Genomic DNA, 25232 nt, shown 5'->3' on the forward strand with positions numbered 1-25232 from the left:
CTGCCTCTCTAAATTTTAATAAATGATCAAATCAGATGCAAATTGAGCTATGTTCCTAGGACAGGTCAGAGAGACCAGGGGATATATACTCTTTGAACAACAAAACTGAAATCGAGATGCTTTAACAAACACATTCACATGTACTCAGAGACCTTACAGACTGAAAGAGAAAATGCCAAGTTGCTTGGGTGGTAAAACCAGCCCAAACCATTACCTTTTTGGCTGGATCAGCACCTTACCAAAAGTATAATCAAATAGAAACATAATTAAATAAAAATATATTATGACCCTTTTGTGGTTAAATTCATTTTCTAACCGAATTATCTGACTGCCTTCTACAAAACGATTTTGCTTCATAGATTTTGTCATCATTGGGGCAGCTAAAACCCACTGCATTGCTATAAAAGAATTAAGAGGCATTTCAAGTTTAGCCTCTCTGCAAGGCCATCCTATTTATTTATAAATTTTATTAATTCTGAAGCCAGTCGCTCCTCAATGGTGTATTTATGTTCAACTAGGTCAGGTCCATTGGGATGATATTTGGTCTTTCAGAGCAGACACACAGAGCCCGTGTGGGCAGCAGGCCCAAGCTACGAAACACACTTCCGTTCTTGAGATCTGACTACATGAATTTGTTAGACTTTCGTGAAAAAAAAAAAAAATTCTTTCTAGAAATCCAGATACGTATTTCTCGAGTCTTTCTGCATGAGACATTGTACACATAAAGCCGTCAGTAATACGTGGCTTCCTGATTAGGGAAACAGGTATTTGGCAAGCAGTCCATTTGTGATGGTTTGTGGGGCTTGGTGCAGTCACCAGGGGAGGGCACCCACAAGTACAAGTAGAGGGAAACACTGAAAACTGTCCTTTCACAGCACGTTAGTTTGCTTAAAAAGTATGCACTTGTGGACCAAACCTACAAACCACAAATTTTCCAGCATGCTGCAGTAGAATAAAATTTAATGCAGTAAAGACTTAGGTGAGATAAAAAAACATTCATGTTTACATTTCCCAATAATGCTGTGATTGACTAACTTTGATAATGATGATACTGTAGAGAGAATTTTAAGGATAAAAACAACATAGAGGCATTTGGCATTTAAAATGTTCAGATGCACATTAACATTCTCACTTGTCCTTTTAGCAAAGGGGATGTGTGGACCACTTGGAGAACTATCAGAGCCACCCCAAGTTGATGGGTGAGGATTATAAGCATCTGCAGTGGCCACTTTCTTGACCTTCCTGCTCTGATTTTATTCAGTGGAATCTGATGAACATCGTTTTTGTTTGAAACTATTACCCAGAACTCATTGATGCCTCAGCACAGGATATCCAGTTAAAGGGCTTCTGGCCCCAAAATTCTATCCTTATTTAACAGAAAGGAAACCAGAGGCCTCTTAGAGATTAATTGACATGCTCAAAGTCACAGCTAGTCAGTGACATGGTTCAATTTCATACAAAACCCATGTCTCTGGACTCCTAATATGGTGCTCATTCACCCTGTCACCCTAAGTATAAATGAATACAGATAAATGACACTGATGCCTTGCAGTTTCTATGTCAGCACGTGATTATGAGATGTGTGCTGTTGACTCTCAGTTTTCTGAGGTTGGAAGAAGTGTGCAGCAATCTCAATGTCACAGGCCTGGAAGTAATCAAAAAGGAAGCTGAATGTTAGTTACTACTGTGCATAATGCTTGCAATGTATCTGTGGTCGGTGGCAATGTATTATTAGAGCTTGGGTTTTTGTTGTGACTGTATGAACCAAACCACACAGGGAACGCTGAAGAGTGATCACAAAAATACCTTTCTTTCCCTACTGTCCCTCAAGCAGCAGGGATCAAATAACTGTTTCTCAGCTTTCTGTCTTTTAAACAAAAAATCTCTCCTTCCCTCTCCATGTATCTGTGGCAGGTTGGTTGTTTGCTTCCTCTTCTCTGTTCTGTTCTGTTTTTTAGACCCCAACCTTGAATCACCAGGGGACACTGGGACTAGAAAGGGCCTGACATGATGTTTTACAAATTTATCTTGGATTCCTTCAGTACGTCACAGTTTGTGTTCAATAAAGGCAGGCAGTGGAGAGCAGGCAGGCAGAAAATGGTCTGCAATTGGGTATTAAACTTGCAGAATCATCAGCCATGAGTCTTGATACTTGAAGGGCTTTCCACTCTGAGCCTGGCAGTTTCCATCTGTATTTTGGGCTCGCTGCTTATGCTGCTATGCCAACATAGCAATAATGGTGTGTTTCACTCATCTGCAACATAGCCAAGTCTCCCTACATTCATCTAGGAAATCACAGAGTTAGGTGAGACCTGGAGGAGCCATCTTTAATCCACTCTACTTCCTGGATGCACACAGATTCCACATTCCTTTATCTTAGCTCTGGCCTGCCCGCTTACTAGCCTGATATGCTTCTTAATATGACTGTGTCTCAGTAGCCTCATATGCAAAATGGGTATAGACAATAATAGTAGCTCCTTATTATGGCTATTCTGAGCATTTAGTGAGTAGCTACGAGTATAAGACTTGGCATATGAGCACTACAGAAATATTAGTTATTATAATTATTATTTCCACTCCACAAAGTTAAGACTTCCTTATAGTTTTGGACCTCAGCTGGCTATAATTACTTTTACATCAGTTAAGGAATGGCTTGTTAAACTAATGAACATCATATGGCTATTCCATAATTGATTCAACCACTCACCTATTATTGGACATTCAGTGAGTTTCCAGTGTTCTGCTATGCAGATAATGTGGTAGGTTACCTGCCACTTCTAGAAACTATCCTTACAGCTTCCTAACGAGGTGGATGCTTTTAATATTGCCATTTCCCAAACCAGGAGACAAAGACAGACAATGTAAATACGGTATCATCACACAACTAGTTAAGTATTATATGCAAGACTCAAAGCCCAGGCTTTTGGACCCCAAAGCCTTAATCTACTCCCTATGCATCTCTTTCTATCCAAAAATGGTTACAGTAACAGCTAGTGTGTGAACCTACAGTTGCAAACTCCACTGATTTAACATTTTTCTCATAGTAGGGCCATTTAATTCCTCAATAATTCAGAATAACTGCAGTGTTATTTTTTCCTCGGGCCTGAACTCCTCAATTTAAAACCCTTAACCTACTATCAGGAATGCTGACGTCGCGCAGCCACCAGCAGCCTCTCAAAGCCTCCTTGCACCAATTCATTCCAGACTACCTGGACCAGCAAGACACCCAGCGGACATGAAGAGCAATTTCGGGGGTCCAAGGAGACAATATAATTACATTTCAGCAAGATCTTCTTAGCTGCCTTCACCTGCTACGAGCCTGTACAACACATTTAATAAAACATGACTAAACACCTTGTTGGTAGGCGGGGAATGCCTGTCATCACCTGGGAGCAGTGTGAACGAATCACACAGGTGCTACCTCTAGGAACATACAGATAAGTTTGCTTCTTTCAAGATAGAGGTGATAACTGAACAATGGTGTAAGTATACTAAATGCACACCTCGAAAAGGAATCGAACACTTACTATGTGCCTGACACTGTTCTAAGAACTTTATATTTGTTAACTCCTCCCAAACTCTATGAAGTAGATACAATTATTTTCTCTATTTTATATGCGAGGAACCAGACGTGTGGACAGGGTGAGCAACTTCTCCAGGTTACAGAGTCAATATGTGGTAAGGCTGGGATTTGACCCTCTGACCTTGGAGCTTTTGCTCTCTGTTGCTACCTTATGCCTGTAGGTGCCTTTGGTCCCTGATGCCCTTGCCCTCTGCCCTCCCTGCCCAGTTCACAGCAATTTATTTCTCCCCTGTGTTCCTCAATGGGTACCTTTACTGGGCCACTCTCAAGCTCCGAGTCCCCAGCCTTCTGCCTCCTACCTCCCCCATCCCTCTCTGAAAGCCTTTCTACCTGTTTCATGAGTCTTTTCCAGGACTGAAAGGAATGCCAAAGTATCATTGAAACGACCACCAAAAAATCATGTCCCTTTAACACAAAGCTCAAATGATTACTAGAAATACATCGATAAGAAATAGTTTATAAAAAATGAAAAAGTACTCATTAATACAAATACTTATTTTTAGAGAAATCAGTGCTTAAAGAGACCACTGCCCCCAGTGCAATTTCCTGTACGTACAAGAGGCAATAAATAAACATGTATTGAGTGACTGAATGAATGAAGTCCACTCGGGACTGTGGAATTTCAACAGAGGTTTCTGGAAACTTAACACTTGGATGTTTTTGTTGGATTGCTTTAAGAAGATGCTCTTCTGAAAGAAAGACCATTTTGTCATAATATATATAATCTAACGTTTCCACGTGTTATAAAGCCCTCCACTGAGGGTTGTCTAACAAGTCTGTTCAGGCTACTGCCACTTGCCTGCCAAAGAAGGCCACGCCTGTTCTCTTTTATGTGCCTCTCTTTCACAAGTTTTTAAAAAAATAGCAAACATTTGTGATACCAAAAGAGTTAATCTTTCTTCAGTATCAAGGTTGGAGAAGGCAGAATAGCTAATTTGCTTTCTTGACTTCAGTGGAGGTTTTATTACTTCAGTGTTCTATAAAAAAATGTACTTCCATTTCATGTTGACATGCCATTTTATGAACTGTTAATAGAAATTATTGACTCACAAATTGAGGGAAAAACTAAGACTAATATATTATTTATTATGTTCTAGCCAAGTGCTGAATGCCGAGGAGAATTTAACAGTATCTACAGCTTTGTTGTTTTAATATTCAGTTTATTTATTTTGTAATCATATCTTAGATTTAAAAAGCTGTTTTAGGCTCACTGGGTTTTATTCATTAAATAGAAATTGTCCGCCTCAAACTGTTTTCAAACAGTAAAGGTAAGAATTTATTAACAATGGTATAATTAATATAAGGAAGAGGCTGACTGACTCAATTATAAAAGCAGGGTTCTGGTACCTTTACCCCATAGCTGCTTTGGGATTAGCCTATCACAGAAATATTTTGCTGTTGTTACCTTGCATCAAAATATAAAGTTATTCTGTTCTGGTATTGCAGAAAAATGCACTGCTTTCTGCAATAAACCTTGCATTTCAGGAACCTCACAGGTCAGGTTTTTCTCAGCAAACTGTAACTTGTACAGTGAATGTCCTGATTTCTAAAAGAAATGAATTCAGTTTTCCCACCTTACCTTCCACTCTGTCTAAGAAACCCACCCTCTAGCCACCTGCCTGTGCTGCCCTCACAGCACGCCTTGGCTGTCCCATCACTGACCCTGTGCTCGGCAGCTCCTGTTCGAATCCTCTCTGTCCACCCACCCACTTGTAACCCACAGTATCCATAATCCTGCTGACTCGTCCAGACCCAGATCAAATCCCACCGCCACTATGAGTCTTCCAAGCCAGAAGCAGCGTTTCCCTGTTCAGATACCGACACTGACACTGATCGTCCCTATGCCTTCAGGTTGCTTCTCTTAAGACGTGTCCTTCCCTGGTTTATGTCGGTCTCCATGTCTCCCTCCCCTGCCAGACTGGGGCCTTCTGGAGATGGAGACTCTGGAGACAGTCAGCAATTTATTTGATCTTTTGTATTGTATATACATTTGGAAGCTGCCCTCAATCACATGACAAATGAACTGTGGCATAAATATATCATGCTTATGACAGGGTTATGAAATAAAGATGTGTGGACATATTATGTATGGCCTGTAAAAGCAATTGCATTATTGTGTAGTGACACTTCCTACTCTGTAAAACCCAGAGCATCTATGCACATAAATGCAGTTGATAAATACACTGTAACAAAGGAGATGAAAAAAGGAAATGGCAAGTATGTAATATAGTAAAAGAAATTTGAAATAGACAAAAAATTACTTAAAATATATACAGTATATAGTGAAGATCTGATTACCTATAAACCTGGACAAATAAAATCAACTGACAATGAGAAACTAAGCACTGGCTATAGGTTTCCATCATCTGTTGAACTAAACATTTCCATACAAGTATTTATTTCTAGGTCACAAGTTGCTTATTTGAACTTACTTCCCCTCCCTGTCACAGCACAACCTCTCTATGTATATTACCCAGATGGTGGCTAGGGACTTTTCTACCCTTGAGGTCTGGGTGGAACAGGCAGGGATCCTGCCAATTTCTCAGCCCACAGGAGTCCACAGTCCTAAGATTTCTGCAAATTCCAGGGAGGGCGGTGACACCTACACCCTTAGTGGGTTTGCTGAAGATCTGGAGAAGGCGGAGCTAAGAGCCACATGGTGTTATACCACCCAGATGGCTCCTTTCTCCCTGTTACCTTCTGCCCTTTTCCCTTTTCATTCTCTCTGTCCTGGATAAAGTAATTTACATTTTCTAGAGGAAATCTTAGAACCATCTCATCTTCTCAACCTAAGTGGATCTCATTTCTAAATGTAATCTTCTAATCAGTATTTCCTCAGACAAAAGTAGTGTCCTTCTTGAGATTAATTCTGATCCTGGCTCTTAAATATTGTAAAAATGTTTCCCATTACAACTCACACATTAAAAAAAAAGTATATGGCCAAAAAACTGGAAGCCAGCGGAAGACCATCGGAACTACTGCTCTGCCTCTAGGGCTCCTAACCGCCACCACGGGCATGTTCCAGACCCCATGACAAGCTGTGCTAGGCTGGTAACCCCAGCACTGGTCCCATGGCCTGTCTCTGGATTCTTCCTTTTCTTCATGGCACTCTTGGTTGTGATGCACAACTCAGACTTACGTCCAGTTTTGTTTCCTTCTCTCTCTTCTTGAGACTACCACGGTCTTCCACCCATGGCCCAGTTTCATTCTCCTTGCTCCCAGCACAGCCTCGACTCACATTTGTCCACAACAGCAAGCCTGAGACAGTGCTGCAGATGATCTGGGATTTGGATAACTGGCCTATGGGTAATGGGCAATTAGATCCACTTACGAGTTCAGGTATCATTTCTAAATTTCCAGGTTTCATGATCCTCATGATGCTAAATTATTCATCTCTGCAGTATGTTCTCTTGTTCGCCACTGAGGTAACAGGCAGAAAGGAGGGTAAGTGACTGAATCTTAGACAATAACAGCAGACAAGACTGTTACCACGTGAAGTCCTTTAATCAACCAGTCTATGGATTTGAGCCCCAGAAAGACCCCATTCCATATCTTCTAACCACCTTCATTTTTTTTCTTAGGAAAACTGTCTCCACAATTTGTTTTCAGTTAGAAAACACAGTCTCCCATAGTTATGACACCAAGCCAGCATTTTCCCTGTTTCCAGTTAAAGGAAATACAAAGATGCCAGAAAATATTTGCCCAAACAGCACTGTTTTTCATTAGAAGGGCACTTCTAGAGCCGAGTTACTGCAATATTAACTCTGTATTGTTCTATTAGCGTGAACTGCAAAATTGAAATAGGCAGGAGTTTTTTGGTTTTTTGTTTTCTCTATCAGCAGCACATCACATTTGTTGGTTATTAAAGAAAGTGTTTACAGATATTAAAAGTTTTTCTCCTCTTTGGGAAAGGCATATTGAAAATGTAACATAATGTCAATTCTCTTTTGCAGCCCTGAAGTTTTAAAAGCATAATTTTTCTGAGTTGTGTCAAATAGTCAGGACATGAATACTCCCTCTCACCTCCCCTGCAATGACCTGACTATCTCGGAGCTGAAGAAAGATGTCTACCCTGTGGCCATCAGTTCTTTACCTCTGTCAGGTCAGAAGGATCATTCACTCATACACCTGCCCTGGAATGGCCTTTCACAGTCCTCCTTTTCCAAAGCATTTTCAATATAATGTAATTTATCATGGGACGGGCACATTACTTTGCAGACAAAAAAACTACTCAGGGATTAGAGAATGTTTCATATTTCATTAATATGTAAGTCGCGACCAATTCCACTTCCCCAGTGGAACAAGTCTGGAAGTGTCAGAGCATAACTGGATGGCCAAGACTTCTGTGTCTGGCACATGGCTGTTGTGAGAGAAAGTTTCTTGGGAGCTGTGAAACTCATCATGGCTTGGGAGGATCGTAGCATCACAGATGTTAAGTGCCAGACCAGGCGCTTGTGTGGCCATGATGAACGTCAGAGTGAAGAGCCAGGTGTGTCTAATCAAGTGCACTCCCGGCGAGGTGGGCTCCCACTGGATTACTTTTGGATGATGGGACAGCAGCCTCTAGTTATTGTTCATTCGTGACGTGCCAGGAATCACAGGCATTAATGCCCATCTGCCTGACCATTCTGCAAGGTCAGCATGTGAAAATATTGAGTACTTTCCAAATACTGTGCAGAAACAAGTCTAAGCACCTCGCAGGGACCATGTCCATCACTTCGCACCACAGCGCTATGAGATATGAGCGAGATTACAGGCTATGCTTCTAAGGCCACAGAGTTAGGAAGTGTCAGAGCCCGGACAGTGGACTCCGAAACCAGAGTCCCTAATGGCCATGCCACAGTGCCCTATTGCCTCTCAGGTAATAGGGGGCACTGAACACTCTCCTCTCTCAGTTCTCCAACGGCTTTATAGGATCAGTGTTACCGTCCATACTTGGAAATGGAGAAAACAAGCCTCTGAGAGATTTAGGGACTTGTCTATGGACACAAAGCAAGAAATGATGTTACTGGAATTTGAACCTGGGTCTGTATGAACCTAGATGCACCATGTGGCTTCTGACAGGGAGCCTCTTGCTTGTCATGAATAAAAGCTGATTGTGGCAAAAGTTTAGGTGTTCATATCCCCAAATCTCAGGGAACATCGAGGCCATTTTAGTTAGAAACTGCTTTTCTTACAGAGAAAACACGAAGCGTGTGATTTACCAACTTCTCTGATGAACCTAGTCTTCCACCCTAATCTGGACTCAAATTCAAAAGTCTCTTTCCACATGTTTCCCTGTTTGAAATGTTTCTGAGCTCTTACTGATACCTAAGTCACGAGGGTAGATATTAATCGCTGGAGACATGTAATGCCCCAAATATGAACATGGCAGTTGCTTAAAATAAAATACAGGTTGTATCATCCAAATGAAGGACGATCCAAAAATGGCAAGTCAAACCGCTAACATTTCCTTAAATGCTATCTGCATGTTCTCCAGTTTTGTCTACAGCTCTTTCATGCGTCTGCTCGCGCTCCAAGTGCTGGGCGTGCCAAGAGGCTCAGCGTAAATGGTTTCAAATGCACAGAATGTGATGGGAATCTCATTTGAAACCATATGGCCTTTCACAAATGCGCCAAGTGGCCACTATTCAAAGGTACAAGATTTAAAAAATAATCCTGCCACCATTAAAAATATATGAATAAATAAACGATGGCAATGATTTCCTTTCCCCTACTGGATTTGAGGACGGGTTGGGGAGTATGAACTGCTTCTGCTCTGTGGCTGATTTTCGGTTCAAATAACTCATCTTTATTCATTTCCCTTCAGTCATGATGAGCCATATTGAGAGCAGCTGTAGGCAGGAGGGAAAAAAAAGGATCTCCTCACTCCCTCCTTCAAACCGTGGTCAAACAGCCGTTATAAAGAATCCATCTGGGCTCGGTGCTGTGCTGGGCACCCATGAAATAATAGAAAACAGGAGAAAAAACAATTTCAGCTGAATCTAACAAAGAGATTTAAAAAATACCCAAACAGATGTTTTGAGGACAAATTGAACTCAATGATTTAATGCAAAGTCAGGTAGACCAAGAATAAAGGAAAATTCTACTTCTAATTAGTTCGAAACCCAAACGAAACAAAGCGTACTTTAATGTTGATGGGAAACACCAATCAAGCGTCTGGTTACGAGGCAGGTAACTAGAAGTGAGAGGTCTGGTGGCCAGTATTGGTAACATACAAGTCAGAAGGTGGTGAGTGAGTGCCAATAAGCCAAGCCTTAAAATACAAGAAGAGTGAAATGGTCATGGGAAAACAACTTGCGCAAAGTGGAAGGAAATGAGACATGATTTACATTAGTGGCTGAGTTTTTATATCTGAAAAAGTCTTTCCAGGTTTACAAAGCAAATGGATTGGGAATCAAAACTCAGTTTTGTTTCATTTTTTAAAAATTTGGATGAATGATGTATATTTTTTGGATCAGGCTTGGTCTGAACTAGGAAGTAAATGCTTTTAACATTTTACTTAAAATGATTTCATCTGTTTTAATACATAAACCCAACAGAAATCTTGTGTATAGATCATTCTACTCTACTTCAATGACACAAAAATGGCTTCAGTTTCAAAGGGGAGACTTGGCAAGTGATTACTGCATAAAATACTGCAGTCTTGTTTATTTTACAGCAGTTTTGTTCATTCGTTTTTAATGGTTACATGAACCAAATGCTTAGGCAACTGTGCTGAAGATGATATGAATCAAAAACAAAGAGACGTTAGAGGGCAAGCTGGAAGACTGACTGCTTTGCAAGTTTTCATAAAACATAACTTACAGGGTGAAAAAGTATTCTGAGCAGTGTTTGAAAATGACCAAGAAAACAGAGTGACTAAAACCCACGGTTTTAAGAAGATAGAAGAAAACCCAACAAAAAGACCACCACAGAGTAGGCAAAGTCAACCTCTCTTACCTTCAATTTATTAACTAGAATTAGCAACGGTTTTATTTCTGGTCAGTCTCTGAACTCTCTGCCACTTTGCCACACTGCTGAGTCCCCTCTCCTTTGGGACATTTACCGTTCTCTGGCACCCCAAATTTGATTCTCTGTCCACCCCTGCAGTGGCATCTTTTAGTCTCCTTGGCTGGTCGGGTCCATCTTTCATCTGGCCACTCCTCCTCATCACTCACCTCCAGCAGTCCAGCTCTCTAAGCTCCTAAGCCTTTCTCTCTCCTGGGAGTCCATTCACTCATCCCGACAGGCCACTTCTGACCAATCCCAAACCAACACGTCCTTCCTCAGTCTCCACCTGTAACTGACAGGCACCGTCAGTGTCCCTCACCAACGGTGGCAACTTCAGTCAGTAAGGTCGGAGCCATCTCCACCACTGAGTCCACTCCTCCAGTTTTGAAAACTTCGAGCCATTTTTAAAAACTCTTTCTCTCTCTCCTTTGGCCAGTCAGTCACCGAGTCCTACTAATTTGTCTCTCTCTGTATTTTTCCTCTCAATTGAATCGAGGCTCTCATCACTTCAAATCTAAATTACTGCCATCGTAATACTAAGAACTCAGAAATGTCAGAATATATAGTGCCAAGCACTGCTTTAATTGCTTTACGTGAAGTATCTCATTATACAGGAAGAAATCAAGGCACAGAGAAGAAGTTATCCAACTCAGAAAGCAGAGCCAGGATGTGAACCAGAGCTGTCTGATCCTAGAGTTCTTCAGTGCTAGATTAAATTGCTTCTCACAGAATCTCTCATCCAAGCCATGCTGCACACTTTTTCTAAATAAATACAGCCACTCAATTTTTCTAAAATATTGTTTTAAATGTGGCAATATATACTAGCAACCTCAATTACCCATACCTGTTGGCTCAAAATTTGAGTTAAAATTTCTGGAAATTTATCCTAAGGAAATAATTAGCAATGGATAGGAAGATTTATATACAGGGACCTTCACTGCAACAAGATTTATAATAGTTCAAAATTGGAAACAACTTTAATGTTTAATGGTTGACTAAACAGAACTGTGGCACAACCATATGAGGGAATATACACCATTAACAATGAGTCTGCAGAAGAGTATTTGATGACATGGGAAAATGTTCAAGATTTACTAAGAGGGGAAGAAAAAGCAGATTATTACAGTTACACAGAGCCATACAGAGTATGAATCCAATATTGTTAAAAAAAAAGGGGGGGGACCACAACCCAAACCAAAACAATTCAAAATACACCAAAATGGTAACCAAAAGTGTTTCTAAAGTATTGAGGCCCCAAGGGATTTATTTTCATGCTTTTCCAAAATTTTATGATGAATACATGATACCTTCTAATCAGAACCCCCTCTTATGATAAATGTCATTTTAAAAATAATATTCAAATCCAATTCCTTCCATAGTATCACTTCCCTGCTCAAGGACATGGCAATAAATACTTGTCATCTGATACATCAGGTTGAAAGTTTCACTACCTACAACTGAAACTCCTTTGTTTAAGGCTTCTTGTTGGTTCTTCAGTCCCAGCCCTGAGTCCTTCCCAGAGAGTGTTAGGCCACAGCCAGACCGACGTCTCCGTGACACTTCTGCACATCAACGCCGGCTCCCCGGGGGGTCAAGGCCCAGCCGGAGCCCCACTCCGCCACTCACACCTCACTGATACAGACGCGTCCACTGCTCCACTGGATTCTTAGAGAATAACTGGAATTTATTCACAAACATTTGGTACCTCTTTCTAGTTTTACCATGTGTGGAAGATGGTACTCAACGTGTGGGCCAGTTACTACAAAGACTCGTCATCACCATATACAAGCCAGGCCAGTGGTACTCATCGTATCACCCGCATGTCTGCGCTGCAGTTTGACTATTTACGTGCTGGGCCTGGTTGCTATTCTCTGTCTCCGACGTCACATTTTTCACACTTGGGCTGTGCAGTACTTCCCACATAAATTCAACTGATATATTTCCTGGTATTTCTTTCTTGCTCAAATGTCAGTTCTTTGAGTTCAGTAATAACATCTAATTAAGTTTTATAGCCCTAGAACATAGCATGCAGTAGTTACTCAATAAATATTTGTTGAATGAGTTACAGATTAGAGAAAATGGGTAAATCCGTATCTAAAGTAAATATAGGTTGGTTGAGGAACATCCCGGAAGCAACTTTAACATCGCTTATGACTGAAATAAAACATCAAACACTAGAAAGGATCCAAATCTCCATGAGTGAAACTGCTAACGCTAAAATATGTCCTATGTCCACCTGGCTTTGCCATATATCTAAGCTGCATAAAAGTTAACATGAAAGTACAACTCTTACCCATTATACTAATTTCTTATAAGACTGTTCCTACCTAGAGATTTAGTTATGAAATGGGTGAGAGAGGGGAGAGGAGAAAAAAAGAATTTTTACTGGTTGTGAAAATTCCCAAATAGTAGCTCTAATTGCTACTTTTCCCCCACCATATTCTAAATTACTCTTAAGTTGCTACGTATCTGTAGAAACCAAAAGATCATACCACGATTCACAAGACAACACTGTATGAATAAGTGATCCACAAGGGGACCTATAATTTTCCTGTGGGGCTTTGGAGAGGTTGTAACCACATGAGGAAAATCTGACTAGTTAATATAGCCAATCAAGCCACTGGCTGCATTTAAGAATACCACAATCCCAAACACACAGGCTTGGTTTTTATAATGCATGGGTATAACTCTAGCGGAGTCTGCATACTGCAAGGATTTTTCCATCTCATGTTGGCCCTAATTTCCATTTCTTTAGTCTATTTCACTTCTCTCTTTGAGCTCTATGGGTCATAACATTACATCATAAGTGGGCAAAACTGAGACTCCTCTTTCCATCTTAGCAACCATGAAATGGAGATATTTAGCTACTAGTGGATTCCATCATCCAGCTAGGGATGAACCTGGATCAAACGGAGAACATGCAAAGAGAAAAGGGAAGCATTTTTCCTCTTCTTCATCTATGGACTAAAGAACAAAAGTGCCCCCTTGGAAGCCAGTGGGGAACTCCAAGAGGGAAGCCATTCCAAACTGGTTTTATTTAGACTGTTGCAAAAGCATGGCAAACATTATTTAAAATAGAACTCCTAAAAAATCGACCAGAGAAATAAAAATCAAGAAATAAAAAGGTATAGTTTTTACATGAAACCCCATCATAACATTACAGGTAGGGAAACTCAGGTGCAGTCCCCTAATTTATAGGTTAACCACATACCCTCAGGCTTTTAACAGGTGAAGTTATGTTCTGCATGAATGAGAGCAGGATGAGATGCAAAGTTATCTGGATGCGAATAACAAGAGGCCACTGTGAGTAGGGACATTCTGTATCAAAGATGTGATCTGCAACGAACGGACTCTGGAATGAGGATGCTCTCACTGGACCTGTAACTACTTTAGCCAATCAGACTCACTTTGGAAGTGGGAATTTGAGTTCTCTGTCCCAAATCATGAGACAGCCTGAACACTGGGGTGTGAGCGAGCGGACGGGTTGAGGGGTGGTGGTGAACAGTAAAGAAGAAGCAAATGGCGTAGTCTCCACAAGGGAACTCCAGTCTTAAGAACAGTTTCTGCTTCATGGGATATACAGTCCTTCAGACACTGCAGGCATTAAATAGGAACTGTTCCTAACGATACTGGTGTTCTTTAGTGGAGAGTTCTCCATATAAACCAAACTTAAAAATACTTTGTGCTTTAATGAGGCAAAAAATCAAGAAATATGAGTCTTGTATCTATTACAGTAAAACCTAATTTGGATTAATGGCCTGAAAGACACATTTAAATTAAAATCTAAACTCTAATATTTTTTAAAGTGATACAACTGTATTATCTTTACGTATACACAGAAATAGAAGAGGACTGAATTCATCTAGTAGAGGTCCATGGGTTCCCCTGAAACTTAGCATATTAACAGTAACTTCACCGTGCTAGGAAACATTTTCTTAAAAAAAAAATTATTGAAGAAAATAGTTTTCTTATAGGATAAACATTCCTTTGCGTTTTTCAGAAATGTTATCACCTTAGCAAACTACTTTTCATAGATGAAGGAAAGGTCAAATTCACCAGGCCATTCACCTTATCAAAAAGTATTATACACTAAGTTTAAATGTTTAAATTAAAAAAGTTGTAATAAATTTAGTAGTAGCTCCATACATGTGTGCACATGTACACACACACAGTACCTTAGGCCTTTCTAGTTTTTAGAACAACATGTAAAAAAAAATCACCAGTTGTCTGCACTGCTACAGAGCAGCCAAAGTAAATGGATTGACAGACAAGACTGCACCCAAATAGGTAATTAGTTATCTGATCTAATATATTTTAATCTAAAAGGAGACTTGGAAAAGGGAATTCCATTTTAGAAAATGCTTTAAAACACAAACTGTCCCCCTGTAACAAGCAGCAGTCAGGACGTCTTACGTCCCTGGTGCTCTAAATGCCTCTTCCACTTGCTCCCAATCAGAGGATGTTGTGACTTTTTTGGATTTATGAATTAGCCAGGCCAGCCAGCATCTTGAACACGACAGATTCTGTCTAGATCTATCCACTGCCTGCTGGGAAGAGACAATGCCTCTCACACCTGGAACCCTGAAGCCCTTTCAGCTGCCCGCTCTGCAACCATAGCATCTGGGCCCCACACAATTCCTCATCTCCCGCCACCGGGCCTCACTGAATAAAAACGACGTGCCTTGGTAGCCAACAACCAAGCGTGAAATCACTACACTGCAATTCCCTGCTCTCTGATCAGTCCTTTTTTTCCCCTACGACAGATCCAGATGAATTGGGTCAATACGAGAGTGGGGGAAAATAGAGCAGAATAAAATGAATGTATCAGGGCAGTCGTAGCACACCAGGACAGCATATTTAATTCCATATAGTAAAGTTAGTTGGTGTATTCACCTAAAACAGTTTAGAGCTAGCTAACAAAACCAAGTCGTATGCTATTTAACGTCATCATTGTGTTCTGAACTTACACGGGATACATAAAGGAGAGAAGTATGGAGACAGATATGTAGCCAAGAACAAGCTTTTGTCAGGTCTAAAATTGCTAACAGATTAGAATGTGTGTGACAAGGCCCTGAGATTGCAACATATGTTCTTTTTAAGGAGTATTAACATTTCATGTGTTAGCTACACGCTAACCAAGAGGGCTTGAACCACTAAGAACGATCAGAACACCCCACGGTGAGTCAGCAGCTCTCCTCCATACTCGGAATCCTGTGCGTGCAGGCGCCCGAGGATGAAGGATGCATGAAGATTGGCGTGAAGAGGAGGAAAGTCAAGAAGGAAAGAACACGAAGAAACAGGCTGTAATGTGTGCTGCACGTGGTGCTTTTTTTCCTTGAAGAAGCTCCTAATGCGAAGGGCATGTTCAAAAGAGGGAAGGCATGTTTTGAAATAAAGCTCTTTTCCACATTCCACCCCACCTAAATAACACCTCATATCTAGTACGACTTCCCCAGTTGCAGGCCTGGTTTTGCTCTGCATCCTTTAATAGCTCTTTCACTTCTATTCTCATAATGATTCTTTTTCAAGAGTGCAAAATTGTCTTATGGCAAAAATCAGAGGGTTGAATGAATATTATTAAAAATAAACCAGGACCACTGGGTCCATCCAGAGCACCTGAAAATCATTAGGCCATTAATACGGCCCCCCTAACTGTAAATGTCAACATCTGGTGTGTTACATTTTGATACAAAATTTCAACAACTTGTGCCCTTAGTCTCCAGGCTCCTACAGACAGCAGCTGTAGCAATGCCGGCAAGTAGCAAGAATTCAGCACGCGTTTGTAGACTTGTACTGATAGAGAAGAAATGGAAAACATAAAATAATACTTCTAAGCAAGGAGTCTCACCAGCAGCCTCATTTGCACACCCCTCTTCAGCAGTCCTCTGGGACTCCTGGGTGTCCCTGACCACAGACCTCATTCCTCTGGCCAGACTCACTGACCATTGTCTGTCTTCCCCATCAGACTTCAGTATCCCCCAGGATGGGCACCAAGGCTTACCTGACTTTGTAGTCTACATATCCGGAACAGGACTGCATTTATAGGAGGCGATCCACTCTCTACCCTAAGGTGCCAAACCTAATTATGACCTCAAAACTTCATATCCATCAAAGAGGTTCCATCATATCTTATTAAAGAGACTGAAAATGCAGAACTCCTGCATAAGTAAAATGTCATTATGCGCACATCATTATCAAATTTGCAAATTCTCTTTTAAAATGAGTTATTTTGTATTGTACAGCTTAATCTTCTTATTCACAGGTTATTCAGAATCTGGAGATAGGCAGTAGTTACATATGTGCCTGTGTGGCTACACATATATATGTGCAGACAGATAGATATAGAAAAAGACAAAGATATACAAACTTTTAACCCTAGGCCTCTTTTTACTTCTTGACTGATTCCCTGGTGGTGATTTTAATGTTAAACATGCTCATTTTAAGGTTAAACATAATTAGAAATGTAGATTGGAAGCATATTCTATGAAGTATTATCCTACCAAGAGAGAAATAATTTTAGAGTTAGTTGTTTTCCTGGATTATTTGTGCACTTACCCAGATTTTTATGGGGAAAAAGGAGTTGGGTTTGGATCTTGAGATTCATAGCCTCACTTCATACATGGCAAGTTGGTAACACCTACGATAAACTGTAAGATATTTATCACATATGCAAACATTATCTGCTAGAGGAGAGGCAACATGGTTTACATAGAGAGAAGGCATGTCTCTCCAATCATTCTGAGTTATTTGAGACGGTAAATAAGCAGAGCACATAATTTATTTAAACTTTCAAAACCCTTTGACAAGGTTCCACATCAAAGATGGTTTATAAAAACGGAGTTAACATGGGATTGGGAGGAGTGTTTTCCTATGGAGAAAGGGCTTGATTAAAGATGGGAAATAATGAGTAGAACCAACATTTTCCATCAGAGGACTGTTAAAAGTAACTTGTAGCCACATTAGCTGGATTTTCTTTTTAATATTAAAAATTATCTTAGAATTCTTTAAAAAAAAAAAAGCCAATCTGTAGAATCCATCTGCCTCTTTCAGGCGATGAAATACCTAAAACCATGGGAAGATCTGTGTGTGTGTGTGTGTGTGTGTGTGTGTGTGTGTGAGTGAGAGAGAGAGAGAGATCAAAGAAAAATAGAGACAGACAGGAGACGACAGAAAGTGGAAGCTGCTAGGGTGTTCAGCTTGGGAAAACAGAAGTTGAGAGGGGGAGACTGGAAAAGTTTACAAAAAATCACAAAGGACACAAGTGGGGGTATCTCTTAGACTCACTGTCTGAACAGTAAAGCCAGGTAAACCCCTTTGAAGTTTAAAAGGCTCTTTTAGGACATCTGATCGGAAGGGCTTAGATTCACACAACAGGTGTCTCTTCAAGAGAAAGCATCCAGTGGAAAACTGAAGTGAGCTTAAGATGTTTGGGACACTCAGGGAGGCTAGATTCTTAACAGGTTAATAAAGGCCCGCATCCCCAACTTTGAGCGTCCCCTCCCCTCCACCCCTCACAGACAGCGGTGGAAGAGGAGCCAGGCTCGCGAGCCGTTGCTTCCGTTTCCGTCCATTAATGCAGAAAATGGAGCATGAATTATGAACGTCGCGTTAGCTATCGCTGCTGTCAACATGAGCCCCTCGTGACCCAATCTGGGGATGAGGGGTAGAGGGGAGAAGATTCCAGCCAAATAACAGTACTATCTAAAGGTGTAAAGGATCTTTTTTGAGGTAATTAAGAAAAATTGGGGGTGACTTTAAAGACTGACTTTCTTATGTGCAGTGCGACATAGAACAGCTTGTAGGCTGCAGATCAATACATTCCAGTTAACTTTCAAGTCATGCTGGCATGCAGCCCTGGCTGGTTTATTAATTCAGATTGCAGCCCTCTAAAAAGGTGTGTCTAAGGAAATAAGGCGCTCTATGGATCGCAGGGAGACTGCTCAATCAGAGCAGGCCTCCACACGTATCGGTGACTGGTTATCAACGTCAAGAGGAAATCTTAAAACACTGAATAGGTCACCCCTCCTCTGTCTCGTTCAGTTAGTGTTCTTCTTAGGAACCATTCCTTTGTGCTTTTAAGAGTACTTAGCATCTGAGCAGCAAATGTCTGTGGCTTTCCTCAGGCAGCCTTCAGCAGTTAGGTACTTAAGAATAAAAAGGGTGTGAAGGAAAGGAGAGGAGCTGTCTCAATGTTTATCCTCCACGTAGGACAGAGTGTCTGCAGTGGTTTCCTGTTCTTTTTCCTTTTCCTGCCCCTCTGTCCCCAAGACCTATCTGACTATAAGGACATAACCTAAAAGTCTGACAGTAGAGATGAAAAGCTAGAAAGAGCTTATGTTTCTTTCTTTCCATCATCTCTCCCATGCATGTTTTCTTATCTTTGATGCTTCACTGTGTTTGCTTTCCATATACAGTTTTTAAAAGCCCTCAAATATCTGCCCGTGGATTATCCCTTCTGTGGACTTGTTCCAGCTATCAAGACATTCTGGAATTCCCACTCCAAAATGGTTATCATTTGAAGTCGACAAACGGCTTTTATGATTAGACTATGCCAAAAATCACCCTGACAGTACAGCTGCAGTGCAAACAATGCATCCTCAAACTGAATGATCTGGATTCTCTGCATTGCTTTCCTTTCTGTTGACATAAATAAGGGGAAGCTGCCTGAATCTATGAAAACTGGTCAGAGACTGCAGTTGAATCCCACAGCATTTTTCATTCTGAAAGAATTATTTAAAAACAACAATACTATCTGACTATGGCCCATCATGATTGTTTCTTAAGTATATGTTTTAAAAAAATACAAGTGCTTATGTAGAAATCAGATATTTTCAGATCAATTGTGTGTTCATCAAGTTTACACAGAATATTATCATTTTATTAAGAACTGTGATATGAATTTTAAGAGCCAACTAAAACAATATGAAACTTATACCACAGTTTCATGTCGAGAATTTTAGATTAAGGACAGCTTTACACTTTTTATTTCTGACTGCATTCAGTTTTAATCAGGGTTCCTGGAGCTTCTCACGAACAGTGAAATTGTATTTAAATAGGGCCTTTAGGGTGTTCGAGTTACGGATTAATTAACTCAATTTGGACGGGGCTTTGGGGGCACTGTAGTTCTTGCAGCTCTAATTTTATCTCCAGAGGTAGTCAAAGTTTCTCTAGACATTAGCAACTAAATAATTGCATAGGCTAAGACTGGTTGTGACTGAAACATCTGAAATAAAGCAGGCTCCTCAGAATTCAGAGTAAGGCCAATGCAACAGGATGACAGTGGTCGGCAGAATGGGGATGAGAACGCTTCGAGGTCTGCTGTGAGCACTAAATACGAGCGTGTGTGAAGCGCTGGACACGCCGCCTGGCACACAGTAAGCGCTCAGTAAGTGAGATGCTGTCATGATTATTATTATAAATTGGATGAAGGTGATTCATGGCAAAGCAGACTTTTCTAGAAATAAAAGGCAACGAGAAAAGGTTCAGGAAGAGAGCACCCTGTGCTTGTTTGGACGTTGCAGAGAACGGCCCTTCGTTAGGTTCTTCTCTCCTGCCTTCTCCCGGGCACCGTGTGTGCCTGCTCCCACGCCCTCCCCTCCTGTCGAGGCCCTTACATTTCTTGTCTGGCTTCAAACATGCCCTGGACTCTGCAACCTTTCTGTGCCTTTTGATTCCCGGCTCTGGAAGCCCATCCCTGACTGTGAATATCCCACCTGGTCTTCAGACTTCAGCTCAGAGGCTGTCTTCTCCCTGACTCAGTGAGGTCTGTCTCTGCTGTTCTCATTGCATCTTATTTATACTTGTACAATAGCACTTTCCGCATCTTATCTTGAATTAATCATCTGTATCTTATGTGGCCTACTGCACTGTATACTGCTTGACAGTAGGGACCACTGGTATGGACTGAATGTTTGTGTCCCATCAAAAGTCATCCGCTGAAGCCCTCACCCCCAGCGTGACGGTATTTGGAGTTGGGGCCTCTGGGAGGTAATTAGGTTTGGATGAATTCATGAGGGTGGGGCCCCATGATCAGACTGGAGTTCTCATAAGAGAGAGAGAGACGAAAGCTCTCCCTCTCTCTCTCTGCCTTATGAAAATACACTGAGAAAGTAGCTGTCGGCTGGAAAGCTCTCACCCGGAACCACATCTGCCAGCTCCTTGATCTTGGATTTCCCAGCTTCCAGAACAGTAAGAAATAAATTCCGGTTATTTAAACCACCCAGTCATGGTATTTTTCTTTGGGAAGCCGAAGCAGATGAGTACCACCACGTCCTGATATCTCTCACAAATCCATCTATGGGATTTGTTGGCATTTAATAAATGTTTGCCAACTGTCTTCTGCCTCTTGCTCATCTGGGCCATTTATTTCCATGAATATCTTCCTTCCCTGGAAACTCGTTATACCCTTTTCAGTTTGCTCCTGGTTCCCCAGCAACTATATGCAAACAGAAACGTATATCATAGTAAACCTGATTAACTGCTGAACAATTAGAAAAGATTCTAAGGCCTAATAAGGGCCAAGAAGTAACGAGTGAGTGAAGTGGGCTACGTCATTTACATAAAGAAATACGTTCTTGCCAATCCCTCTCCCTACGAAAAGGCTCCTTTGGGCTATTTTTATATTTGTTATTTAAAGACAGGGACACACAGTTACAAGAAATAGCTCACTTTTCTTTTCCCTCCACCAGAAGATAAACAACAGACAAAAGGTAAAGGGGAGCGGCAGCTGCTTCTCAGCCTCAGTGGCAGGAGGACAATCAGTGAGTGGTGGGGACCGTGGCAAACTTCACAGCACGGCCTTTTCCAAAAAGACAGCGGCTACTCAACTCTGGCCCATCACGGTGGTTAGAGAATGCCTGGAATGGCTCAGTCTTCCTCTCTCTCTCTCTTTTTTTTTTTTTGCAGAGAAATTGGGATTTTTATATAAGATATGCATAGTTTTAAACAGTGGCTCTTAAAAATTTAGAACCACTGTTTGAGGCAAACACAGTGTGTACAGGTAGTACCCGTTGAAGGCGCCCCGGTGACGCCTCCGCCAGTGCTCTGGAAAGTCAGAGACAGACCGCACAGCTGCAGCCGGGAAAGCTCTGGCTCAGCATCATGAGGACGGTGCCGGGGGGCACCTCCAACTTGCTGCGTCTTCCTTCGGACCCTTCTCTCTGCTGTGGGTGTGGGTCTCTACCCACAATAGCTCAGGAACAGTGATCCAGCCTTTGAACCTTTACACTGATCTCCGCAGAGTGCTCTCAGGCCGGAGGTGCCCAAATCTTCAGTTGTTCCTTTGATTCCTCACTCTCTATTGATACGCCAACCCAAATGAAAGGGCATTTTTACTTTGCATCCCCAGACTTGGCCTAATTGTCCTCACCCACTGCTTACCCCTTCAGAGTTATTCCAGGCCACCAGTGAAGGCACATCCGGCCTATTTGCTAGTCTCACTATGTGGGAGGCAATTTTAATTCTTCTCTGGTCTATGTCCTCCCGCTCCAACCACATAACTACATCACATTAATGATTTCTTTGGAATGGTGTTCAACAACCCCTACTGGGGCCGTGAAACTTAACTAATCTTCCTTAAAACTGCTTCCTTAAAAACTGCTTCTTCTATGTTCTTTACATCTCACATCCCCTGCATGCAACACGTCCAGGTCTACTTTTGTGCTTTTTTGCTGACTTAAAAAAAAAATCTCTTGAATGTCTCTTCTCAATTTCCACCAATTCCTTTTCTTCATTCTCTTTAAAACTCATGCCAAACCAAGCCCCAATTTGCCCTTCCTTCTGTCGTGATTATGTATGATTTGGTCCAAGACCTGTGTTGCATTGTAAGGATTTCTAGTTCCTCCTCATTTTAGGTAAAGGAAATGGAAAGACAAAAATAATGATAATAAAAGAGTTCAAGTAAATATGTCTTTCGTCTATCATAAACTTTATGGAATTGGAGATTCGTAACAGTTTACTGAGCATTTGTTATGAACCAAGCAAGCCACTGTGCTAAATACTTTACATTTATCAACCCATTTTATCTTCACAACAAGCTAAGATAGGCATTATTCTTAGTTCTGATTTACAGATGGAAAAACTGATGCTTAGAAAGGTTAAGACCTAGCCCAGGAAATGGCAGATAGCACAGTGCAGTCTCAAGATGCAAGCGGCTGGTCCAAGCCAGAGACCGTCGTCCCTACCCTGCACAGGTTCCTTGAGTTAAAGACGGCTGCTTATACTGAGTGAATCCCCTGCTAACAGGACTGATGTGTGCAATGCAGTGAATGGCTAATAAAATGTTCACCAACATCAGGTCACACTCGTGTATGTATGTGTGTAAACAGGCAAAACAGAACTCATCACTAAACAACAGAGCTCAACATTAGATCCCACCTTTCAGGAAAGTCTGTGTCACAGAGGTCCCCTCAACAGTGTCAAAGGCAGAATAAAAGCAGCTGCTAAACCCATTTCAACTTCCCAAAGGAAGTCCTAGAAAACACTTTTAAGAAAGTCAGCTTGTTTTCTTATTTAGTCTTGTTCTCTTACTATTTAATTCTATTAAAGAGACTCTCTCTCCCCAGGATGCTCAATTCTCCAGGGACCACGTGAGGAGGCTGCCACATGGCTCTCACTCACGTCACCGCTGCTCACGTCTGCCTCGCAGCCCCCCTAAAGAGCCGGACAGGCTGCTGCTTCCCCCCTTTTTGATTGTAAGGCTGCTTAAAGTCCATTCAGATTGAGTATTGTCCTGGTTATATGCTAAGTCTCAAAGTTTTCTATAGGATTAAGTAGGGAAACTGCATTTCAATTTTAGAAAGACAGAAAAAAAAAAATTCCCTGAACAGCTGAGGGCTGGATGATTTCCCAAGCCCTCCCTCGTACAGAAAACCAAAACAATGCCTGATCTGGTCCGGACAGCTACTGTACTTCGCTCCAAAAATCCCAAGAAGGAACCTGGGATATCATTTATTCAAACTTCTGGCCACTGCATCCTTTGTTTAAAAGATATCTTAGGTGGAAACATAAAGTATAAAACAGATTACAGTGGAGCCACTTTGGTGGAAAGTGATGGGCTTGGAGCCCTGCCCAGTGTTTCCCTCCCTCCCTCCGCCTCCCAAGAGAAACCCTGAAGGGGATCTGAGAGGCAGTCACTGGCTTTCAAACTTGTTTTGGGCACAACTCACTGTCAAAACTCATTTTATTAAGTGACTCAGCATTAGTGCACTTGCACACACAAACACATGCGTCACTGAAACAAAACTTTCATGAAATAACATTTATTCTTAGTTCACATGAGCATCTGATCATCTCTGATATTTCTCTTTCTCACCTAGTCTATCCCATTTAAGAAACACTATTTCCAGTCCACTAGATTGATATCACCACCCATGCGAGGCGTTGGAAAACACTGCATCCAAGGACTTAATCCTCAAAATGAGTCTAAAGATGAAGAAATTTCTACACATGTCTGCAGTTCCTCCCTCTAAGGAACTGAAGAGAGTCCAGTAAGAAGCGGTAAATGGAGGCACTAAAATCTGGGTGTTGGACTGATTCACTTGATCTGGGAAGGGCAGATTACCTTTGCAGGGAATGGGGGAAGCTGACCAACAGCGACGCCTTGTCTTTTTTCTGATGACAAATCATGAGACAAGTCAACTTGGTTTCCACTGCATGGACCAGAGAAGCTGGGAAAGTCAGACTCAAGGCAACTAAAAGATGGAGAAGGAAAGAGTTTGTCTGTATTTGAGTCTCTGCTTCTGGTTTATGCCCAAGGCCCTGTTTTATGTTTGTTCTTGGTCCCCAAAACATCCTGTATCCTTGTAATCTACCGTTTTATTAAAAAGAAAAAGAAGGAAAGGAAAAGAAATCCAGCACAGTCATGATAAAAAGTTTGAAAATAAGTTGTCATTAATATACATAAAATCTATTCATGCTACCAAATTATCACCAATATAAGGGGGAAAAAACTATCCCTTCAAAAGAACAGTACAGTAAACATTTCTGGTGAATTTAAATAAAGTCAGAGAGGATGCAAATATATGTATCTGCAGAAAAAATTCAATGTCTACTACTTTTCCACCCTTACGATTGTCAGCTCACTATGTCAATCCAGTGGCAGCCACAGGATTTAAAGGCTCTACTAAACTTTCTTCACTAACTTAAAAGATACTCTCCAATGCCATCTATTTAAATATGTGTCCCCTTTTACTTTTCATTTTAGGAAGAGGTTGCAAGAAATACACCTTAAAAAATAATCTAGCCAAGGCAAACCTGTAACAGGGCTTCAAACATAGGTACTTCCACACCAAATCACAAAATGGGCTTTTGTAAGTTTCTTTCTACAAAAATAAATAAGAGAAAGTAATAAAAAAAGATAAAGCCTTCATACAGAATTGCAGCAATTACATCCCCACAGCTACACTATAACCCAAAACTTTGCAAAGGCTTTGATTATTGAACCATGGCTGAAGTGAATAATTTGCTTTTCCCTAAGAAAACAGGCACATTCATTCTCACCACAATGGAGAGAGGCAGTTTTAATTAAACCTTATCAAAAGATGAATAAAAAATAAACTCAATACCCATTCCACAGAACTCTATTTTCATCTATTTAGTTTCAGCTTGCCATGTTCATGCAATAATTATCCACTGTCCAAGGAATGCTGGAGTTGTG

The 25232-nt window shown here is 41.2% G+C and overlaps 1 protein-coding gene across 10 annotated transcripts in view; it reads right to left on the reverse strand.

The window, feature by feature from the left end:
• CDK14 (cyclin dependent kinase 14) overlaps nt 1-25232 on the reverse strand; it is a 566062-nt gene that overhangs the window by 31691 nt on the left and 509139 nt on the right. The window contains exon 14 of one of the 10 annotated variants that reach the window (XM_072965028.1): nt 1590-1645. The exons of the other annotated variants lie outside the window; for them this stretch is intronic. The gene's annotated coding sequence lies outside the window, so the exon portion shown is untranslated. Of the gene's footprint in view, nt 1-1589; nt 1646-25232 lie in introns of those variants that run through there. 10 annotated transcript variants of the gene reach the window in all.

The sequence above is a fragment of the Vicugna pacos genome, chromosome 7, assembly GCF_048564905.1.
Source record: "Vicugna pacos chromosome 7, VicPac4, whole genome shotgun sequence".
Lineage (NCBI taxonomy): Eukaryota > Metazoa > Chordata > Mammalia > Artiodactyla > Camelidae > Vicugna > Vicugna pacos.